The sequence below is a fragment of the Cupressus sempervirens genome, chromosome 7, assembly GCF_028749045.1.
Source record: "Cupressus sempervirens isolate cs-2001-9-10 chromosome 7, ASM2874904v1, whole genome shotgun sequence".
NCBI classification, from domain to species: domain Eukaryota; kingdom Viridiplantae; phylum Streptophyta; class Pinopsida; order Cupressales; family Cupressaceae; genus Cupressus; species Cupressus sempervirens.
Window position 1 is genome coordinate 517,093,249 of NC_143124.1, and position 8,145 is coordinate 517,101,393.

The following is an 8,145-nucleotide window of genomic DNA, read 5'->3' on the forward strand; positions in this document are numbered from 1 at the left end:
TTGGAGGATTATGTGGATGATATCTTGGTTAAATCTCACACCTTCATGGATCATCTCACTGACCTGGAGAAAGTCTTTGATAGGTTAGCTAAATATCATCTCATGCTGAATCCCAAGAAGTGTGTCTTTGCAGTCACATCTGGCAAGCTTCTAGGGTTTATAGTTTCTAAATGAGGTATAGAGATCAACCCCAAGAAGGTCAAGGCTATCTTAGAAATGCCTCCTCCCCAGACACTATGGCAGCTTCGCTCTCTTCAGGGAAAGCTTCAATCTGTCTGATGCTTCATCTCCCAGCTTACAAATAAGTGTGTGCCATTTGCACATTTACTGAAGAAGGATAAGAACTTCAAGTGGGATCCTTTATGTCAGCGCAGCTTCGATCAGCTCAAGAAGTATCTCACCAACCCCCCTATCTTAGTTCCACCAGTTCCTGGTCGTCCCCTAATTTTGTACATATCAGCAATGCCTACTACTCTAGGGGCACTTCTAGCACAACTTGATGACTACGGAAGAGAAAGAGCCATCTACTACATCAGTAGAACCCTAGTTGGTTATGAACTCAATTATACTCCTATGGAAAAAGCTTGTTTAGCAGTTGTTTTCTCAACTCAAAAGCTTCACCATTACATGCTAAGTCATACCATCCAACTAGTCTCCAAGATTGACCCTCTCAAGTATATACTCTCCAGAACAACACATATTGGTCGTTTGGCCAAATGGGTTATGCTCCTTAGCGAATTTGACATCCAGTATGTGGATAGAAAGGCAATCAAAGGGCAAGCTATAGCAGATCACCTAGTTGATGCACCTCTAATAGATGCATATCCTTTGATCACAGAATTTCCAGATGAGCATATCTATCTAATTGAAGAACAACCCCCATGGAAACTTTATTTTGATGGCTCACACACATCTCATGGATCAGGGGCAGGAATATTATTGGTCACACCTCAAGGAGATTACATTCCAAAAGCTTTTAAGCTACAATTCCCTAGCATCAACAATATAGCTGAATATGAGGCTCTCATAGCAGGATTAAAGATAGCTACAGAATGGAACATCACTGAGTTACAAATCTTTGGCGATTCTTAGCTCATCATCAAGCAAGCCCTAAATGAATATCAAACCAAAGATGAAAAGCTATTACCCTACAAAGACCTAGTTGATCAGCTAACCCAACATTTTACAAAGCTTTAGTTTACACAAGTGCCTAGAATGTAGAACAAAGCAGCAGATGTTATGGCTACTATAGGCTCGTTCTTGGAAATTCCCCAAGCAGCTACATAGTATGAGTTTTTAGTTGAACAGCTCCTCACACCTGCTGATGCAAATGAGGATTCAAACCATGTTTGTATCTTGGTTGGTCCCCAATCCCTTTGGTACCATGAGATTCATGCTTACCTTAACGATGGTATCATATCCCCTCACCTCACGCGTACCCAATGCCAAAACCTCATCCGAAAATCATCCCGCTATGTTATAATAGCCAATACTCTATATTGTTGGGGTTATTACGATACTCTCTCTCGATGTTTAGATCAAAATGAGGCCGCGATAGCGTTAAAAGAAGTAAACTCCAAAATTTGCGGTTCCCACACGAGTGGTATTGTCCTAGCACGAAAAATCCTTAGGGCAGGCTACTATTGGCCTACCATTGAAGAAGACTCCTGTGACTTTATCAGAAAGTGCCTCCCATGTCAGCACCATGCAAATCTTGTGCATGCTCCAGCACAGGATCTACAGCCTATTGCACCACCTTGGCCTTTCGCTTGTTGGGGCCTTGATCTAGTTGGAACTATCACACCTCTCTCATCTGATGGACATAAATGGATAATAATAGCTACAGACTATTTCACTAAGTGGGTGGAAGCAGTCCCCCTAGTCTCAGTTATAGGAGTTCAGGTCTCCAAGTTCATCTTGTACCACATTGTTTGTCGCTTCGGCATCCCATCCACCATCTTCACCGACCACGAAGGTAACTTTGAAAATATCAACATGGAAGAATTATGCACTTCCCTCCGCATCCATTTTCACCTTTCTAGCCCATATTTCCCACAAGGTAATGGCCAAGCAGAGGCAACTAACAAAACCCTCCTCAAAATCCTAAAGAAAGTTGTCAATGATTCCGGCCGCGATTGGCACCTACAAATAAATCCAACCCTATGGGCCTATCGAACTTCCTTTCGTACATCCACAGGAACAAATCCATACCCTTTAGTCTATGGTGCCGAAGTGGTACTACCTATAGAGGTTGAACTCCCCTCCTTGCGCATATCTTTGCAAGGGCAAATACAAGATGAAGAATACAGAGTAGCTCAGCTCACCCAGCTAGATCTCTTAGACGAGAAGTGACAAAAAGCCTATGATCATCTCACAGTCGACCAAACTCATCTCAAAAGGAATTTCAACAAGAAGGTGCTCCCATGACACTTTCAATCGGGTGACATGGTCCTCAAAGAAAACATGAAAGTCCAAGCAGATCGAGAAAAGAAAGGAAAGTTTGAACCTACCTGGCTTGGTCCTTATGTTGTCACAGCATCCTTTGGCTCCGGAGCCTATCGGCTATCTACACTGGAAGGAGAACTCTTGAATGATCCTACTAATGTCATTCATCTCAAGAAGTTCTATGCTTGAACATCCTTGGTATACCCAACTTTTGAAAAATACAAAAAAAAAATAGTAAAGAGAAATAAGCGTCCAATGGTGAAAACTTGGCAATTCAAGTGCCTTGGATAGGTACCTTGGTGAAAATCTGGTAATTCAGGCGCCTTGTGTACTAAGACTAATCCATTATCTATCACTATCCTATCCCTCATCCATTCACCCACCATCCCATAAAACACCTGCTTGTTCCCTTGGTGTTCCAACCAAATATCCAAACTCTGATGAAGCTTGTAAATACCTCTTGTACAGCTTGTAAATCTTGTAACTTAGCTTGTAAATCTTGTACCCTAGCTTGTAAATTTTGTATCCCCCCTTGTAGCATAGCTTGTATATTCGAATCTTGTCCAAAGCTTGTACCATATTCCAGCTTGTAATAATCTTGTACATTTGTAACATATCTTGGTCCGTTAGCTTGTACATCCTCTTTAGCTTAGTACCATTGTATCTATCCAGCTTTCATGTCAGTTCCTCCTTGATTAGCATCTTGCACACATTGCACAATCCTTGGTTAGCTATTCCAATGCATCCTTTAGCTAGATCTCCTGTCACCAAAGTGTTATCCTTCTTACTTCAGCTTGCCAAATGCATCATCTAAATCCATCAGCTTAGGTGCTCTCCGATAGATCCTTGTAGGATATAGATTTCCTCATGTCTGATCTTGGTCCGTTAGTACCTCGTCCTACCCATCTCATTGACAAACGGTTCTCTTTTGGATTTTCGCTTTCTTTTGATTTGGAATCTTCCCTTTTGGGTCTTGAAGTATCTTTTCCAAGCAATCTCCTTGTTCCCTCCTCAAGGTTGTCACGATCGTCCATATCATGGTATACTGCAAATAGGGCAATTTGAGCATAAAGTCTTGATCAGGTCTTTTGTTTGTTTTTCTTTTCTGCTTGTGGGTTACCCAGTGTCGGTTCTACTCTGATTCTTCCGAGATTCATGTGTGATGCTAGGGCAATCCTTGCGTGTTTTTTTTGAGTCAGTTCATCATTCCTCTGGACAGTTGGTGAAAAGGCCTTGATGTTCTTGGTAACCTTGGCAATCCCCTTATCCATCTCCTCCTGGATTCCTTTTTATAGTGCTCCGCTCCTTCATCCTCCCCCCAATCCTGGAAAGTCTTAAGCTTGCTTCCTCTTGTGCATCTGATTCTCCTTTATCATTCTCCCATAGTGAGAGTTTGAGCTAATTTAGCCCCTTCTCTTTGCCAATCTGTGTCTCTGCTCGTCTCAATTTCTGGTACTTTTCAAGAAGTTGTCGAGCCTCATTTCTCTCTCTACCGCCTTCTTGAGGGGGCATTATCTAAGTCTAGTCTCTACTCTTCTTATCCAAGACTGGGGAAACCTTGTTGCTAAAACATCTTCCTCATGTCGTCTTCATTCGAACTTCTTTGAAATAGTGTTGTCTCAACACCATGTCAAAGAGGGGCAAAATGTAGACACCTAAATTTGATTACACCGCTTTGGTAATCCTATTTAGCTATCTCTAAAGGTATCATTAATTAAATTCCTATTTAATTAATCCTTTGCCATCCCCTAGCTAATTAATTTAATTAATCATCTATAGTCCTAATTGATAAATCAAATAACCTATCATTTATCAATTAATCCTATTCTCCTATCTAATTCCAAAATCCCCATTTATTAAATAAATCTATTTGATAAATAAAACCCTCAAATCTAATAAGCCCTAAACTATCCTAAATCCTCCATTTAGCCTAATCCACCCCATCCACCCATACTAACCAAGCTTAGCCACTAACTCACCCACCCTCATGAATGCTATCCACTTGCATATCTCTAACATCCCTAATCTAATCCTAAATCACCTCTAATCCTCCCCCCCCCCCCCAACCTTGTCACATTCCCTAAGCAAGCTTAAGACTTTCCTAAGCCAAGCAAAGTCAACAATCTCAACTCCCTCCAAAATATCCCAACCACTAAGCCTTCAATGCTCTTACAAAGGCCATAAAGACTCTTACAAGCCCATTCATTTCTCTTACAAGCTATTTATGAAGGGTCTTTATGAAGATATTATCTCTTGAGCCTCCTTTGTTGACTCATCCTTTCCCTTTCTTCCATCCACTCACCCTGTGACATGTGTCACTCCGTGATTGGTGCTAAACAAGCACAATCCATGTGCTCTCCTTTGAGTGCATCCTAGCCCTCCTTAAGCTTTCATCTCTCCTTATATCTTAGCCCTCCATCCCTCAAGCCCTTAGCCTATAAATTGAATCCCCTCCCAAGCCATTTCATCACAACCTTTAAGCCAAAGTTATATGCTAGTTTGAGAACCAAAAAGCCATCAACTATACCCTTATAATGCCAAATTGAGAGCTCACAAAGCTACCAATTTTCCATTTACTCATCCCCACCATTGAAGCATAGAGCAAGTTTGAGCATGCATACCAATCTTTTACTTAGACTCACCCCTAAATCAAGTGACCATCCTCATTGGGAGAGCCATTCTATGGCTCATATTCTCATTTGAGGGTTTCACTTTGTCTCTCATATATGTTATGATTTTATGCTAGTTAATGCTTTTGTTCTTTTAATAGATTAGTATTACTTGCTAACATATTCCTCATATACAAGAAATACTACTATGTAAAGGCCAACAAATAATGTTAACGACAAACCTTTGGATTCAAATGGGCCCTGTAAATGGATCACTTGGGGAGGTGGTAGATATTGTGTACACACCTGGTTGTAAACCCCTAGAACTACCTCTATATGTGGTTGTATGATTTGATAATTATAATGGCCTGCCTTGGGACCAAATCAACTCAAAAATTTTACCTATGACACCTATCACCTTGGGAAATTATACATAGATACCACTATCCATGTCATGGGCACTCACCATACATAAATCTCAGGGATTGATATTTCAAAAAACAACAATTGATATTGGTACAATGGAATAACAAGGTTTGACTTTTACGGCTATATCAAGAGTTAAATCACCGAACAACCTTCATATAGAGCCACCATTCTCCTTTGAGCGATATTCAAGAATTAAAGATAATCCATATGCCATTATTAGAAGAAGAAAAAAGAATCACGACTACAACAACTCTCCCTCTAGAGTAGTCAAGTATTAAATATCATCCTTTCCCTTAATTTATAGAACTTTATTTGTGTTAACTTCATCAGTTTTATAATTGGTTGCATTTATTCATTTCAATATCATCTTTCCCTAATGTTTAAAGTTTTTGTGATATAGGCATGGTGAAAAGATACCTCATGTGGTTATTTGGCTTCTCATGTTCGGATGTTCTCTTGTTTGGCTGGTGTGCATGGAGAGACCCTTTGTATTCATGTTGATGTATGTCGAGGGGAGGGATGAGGTTTCCCTTTTGGGATTGATTGCATCAAAGTATTTTAGTTGAATATGCTCCTCGGTTAAAAAAAGAGATCACGTTTCAAAGTTTCAAACTTTATGGCAACTAGACATCTTTATTGAAAATTATTCAATATCGGAAATGACCTTCAATTAGAATTTTATCTTAAGATGTACAGATTCACATGTGGTCATGTTTTAGAACACATTTTTATTTCTTTTGAGATGTGTTATTCTCTCAAATGCCACACAAGATTGTCTATGGTAAAATACAAGAGAAAAAATTGATCCTCTTGATCTTGTGTCATATGATAAAAAAAATGAGGGCATGTATCTTACACATATGACCACATTTTCATACTATCAGCGCACCCCCATACTATCAGCGCACCCCTTGCTCCTTCGGGTGCAAGTGCTAGTAAAATAATAAAGGAAAAAGGGTTTTGCATGATTGCAAAATTAAAATCCTAATTTGGGGAAAGCTCTTTATTAGGAAATTAGAGTTCATTTCTCCACAAGATAGGTTTGGAGGAGCCAATTTTCTGGAAGACATGTTTTGAAGGAAAAAAAAAATTCTTGGGTGTTTTATGCATTCGTTGTTTAACATCAGATCCAGGTAGGATCTGATGAGTTTTGTGCAGTATTTCATTTGTGAAATTTTCCATCTTTTTTATGTTTGTTGTAGATCTGTATTTCAAAATTCTTTAGGTTGAAACCCTTGTTTGAGAAAATTGATTTCCGTTATTGAATTGTTTATGATTTAAATCTAAAAACCCTTGTTTCAAATTTTTTAGAGATTCATAATCTGACTACTAAAAATAGAATCTGGGGTTTGAAAAGAAAACCATATTTGTTTTACAAGTTTTAACTATTTAAATTTTGTTGCCCCATCAAATCTAAATTGCAAAGTTTCCATTTTTAGCAAGTTCTTATTTTTGGAAAGTTTACATTTTTAGCAAGTTTCCTTTTTTGGAATGTTTCAATTTTTAGTAGGCTTCCATTTTTTGAAAGATTCTATTTTTAGTAGGTTTTCATTTTTGGAAAGTGTCCATTTTTAGTAGGTTTCCAATTTGGAAAGTTTCCATTTTTAGCATGTTTCCATTTTTGGAAAGTTCCCATATTAACAGGTTTTTATTTTTGGAAAGTTTTTATTTTTAGTAAGTTTCCATTTTTGGAAAGGTTCCATTTTTAGCAAGTTTCTATTTCAGAAAAATTTTCATTTGTACTAGGTTTCTTTTTTGAGAAAGTCTCTATTTTTAGTAGGTTTCCATTTAGGGAAATTTTTTCTAAAGTTTAATAAATATAAATTTATTTTGGTAATAATTGATAATTATTATTAATAATTCAAATGAGTATTGTTAAACTTTAAAATTTAATTATTTAAAAATTTGATTTATTAACTTTATTATTTAAATATAATTTTAAAGTAAATTGAAAATCAAATTTTTTTTTGGGAGAATTAATCTTTTCTTTTATAAGCTTGGATGTGTTTATATGGTTTAGATTTATTAAATAATTTGTAATACTATGGAAATTTTATTATTTAGAAACCTTAGTAATTATAATAATTTGAGTAGACGAAAATGTGAACCCTGATTGTAATTGAAAACTCTATAAACTGTAATAATTAGAAATGAGAATTGAAATCATGGTTATATATTGATCTCTTATGTTCGAAGAAAACCTAATGAACTATGAAACAATGTTTAAATGACTTTTTATGAGTTGTTGAGTGTTGAGACTCATGTGAACTTGAGAACATTAGTGAATCTCTAATACTTGAAAACAAAATGAAAACTTGAAAATCTATTAGTAAAAATTGAACTTTAGTGTTTTCAAAACCAAATGAGTTATGAAAGTTGCATTTTTTTGTGCCTTATATGATGTGTGGTTTTATTGTTGTGGGTTTTGTGTTTGACTTAGTACTTTGACCAAATAAAGATGTTTACCAGAGGCTTGGGGGTTTTGTTCTGTGATGATGTTATGGCTTATTTTGGTTACAATCTTTTATACCCAACCATGGAGTTGTGTCATGTGTGTTCTATGATGAGTTTGATCAATTTTTTTGTTGTGCTTTCTAGTTTCTTGTGTAGAACTGAGGTGAATGATATGACTTTTCTAGTATAACCTTTGAGTCTTTGATTA